This window comes from Pundamilia nyererei, unplaced genomic scaffold (assembly GCF_000239375.1).
Source record: "Pundamilia nyererei isolate P.nyererei 1_Seehausen unplaced genomic scaffold, PunNye1.0 scaffold00007, whole genome shotgun sequence".
Classification (NCBI taxonomy): Eukaryota; Metazoa; Chordata; class Actinopteri; order Cichliformes; family Cichlidae; genus Pundamilia; species Pundamilia nyererei.
Window position 1 is genome coordinate 2,749,218 of NW_005187408.1, and position 1,519 is coordinate 2,750,736.

General features: G+C 44.7%; 1 protein-coding gene across 2 annotated transcripts in view; it reads right to left on the reverse strand.

The window, feature by feature from the left end:
* The window catches only part of pola1 (polymerase (DNA directed), alpha 1), a 64,796-nt gene that overhangs the window by 40,547 nt on the left and 22,730 nt on the right, over positions 1-1,519 (reverse strand). The gene's annotated exons all lie outside the window — the stretch shown is intronic.

Here is a 1,519-nt window from a genome sequence, read left to right on the forward strand (position 1 = left end):
GATGAAATGATTAAATATTAAGTTTCCGCGTTATTATGTGTGTGTGTGTGTGTGTGTGTGTGTGTGTGTGTGTGTGTGTGTGTGGACATGGGAGCAGAGCAGGTGATTTGCTTTAAATGGGGGATAATTGGCTAAGAGGGCAATTATGAGAGCATGCTGTGACAGGCGTCTTTTCAACCCACACAAATTCACAGTCAGGCAACACACACACACACACACCATAATGACTTGTAATGGCCTTTATAACCTTCTGGTTGACTGACGGAGAAATAAGAGAATTCTGTAAATGCAGATTGACCACTGTGTGTGTGCGTGAGGAAAGCTCTGAGCAGCAGAGGGATCCTAACAGGTGGGGGCCCAGAGGAAGGGAGGGCAGTGTGGGGACCTCAGGTCGCTAATCTGGGGGGGTCTGAGGGACGGAACGCAGTGTGACCTGTCACCAGCAATCTGCTCCTCAATCAACCACAGCCGCATATATACACCCCGACTCGCACTGTGCTCCGTGTGGGGACAAGGACGCGGCTATTTCAGAGTGTGAGGAAGGGGCGGGGTCGGGCTTCCACTCCCTGAAACCAGAGTGGGCCATAAGCATGCTTTATGGGTTGCTACATACCGCTGTACGGCGGGGGGAGTTTGAGTCATTCAGGGGAACAGCCTCTCCATTAGGGACTGCAGTCAAGGTCAAGGTCTTACCACAAACACACACACAGTTTTTCACCTCTGCACTTATGCAGTGGATTTCGCTGTAGACAAAATGACCCCTGCCTGTTTAGCAGAAGGAGAAAGGTTGGAAAAGAGGAAGATGAAAGAACTCTTTATAAATCTTCAGACCGAGTGCACAGGTGCTCCACTCCAATAATTCATGAATACAAATCTAATTTGAGACATTTTTAACACTGCAAAAGCAAAAGTAAATTCGTGGTTTAAAATGTGAATGACAGCTGCCTGCAGCGAGTGTAGAGTAGTTTATTTACGACAGAAAACGAGCCCGAGGAAATGATCTTTCAGAGGTATAAAATAAAATGTAAAGATGACACCAAATGTGCTCAGTCTGTCAGACTAAAGGTCACATTTATTTATTCCTTTTTTTTAAATTCCATGCATTTGAAAATAATTTTGACATTTAACTATACGAAACACTATAACTGAAGGTTGATGTTTCAAATACAGCCAGCTACTAAACACAAACACCACAACAAGCAACTGTGATGGTTCAGGCTCATCTGCTAAGGAGTCCTTGGTTAGACACTAGGCCAGCACCTTGCACTGGTGTGTGCACATGTGCATGTGACTAAGCCGTTTTGTACACTTGCAATGTTACAATGTTATCTAAGTGCAACCAAAGTTCGCACAAATAACAAAGTATCTGTCTTGGAAGGAAAATCAGACCTTGTATACGAGACACATTTTCCTCTGTTAACAGCTGCCACTGAGCAGCAGCTCTTGAGTAAGAAAAACTCAGCTGTGCCTGAGCTGAACAGTATGGAAGCCCGTTTCCGCCACTAAAAAAAAAAAAAAA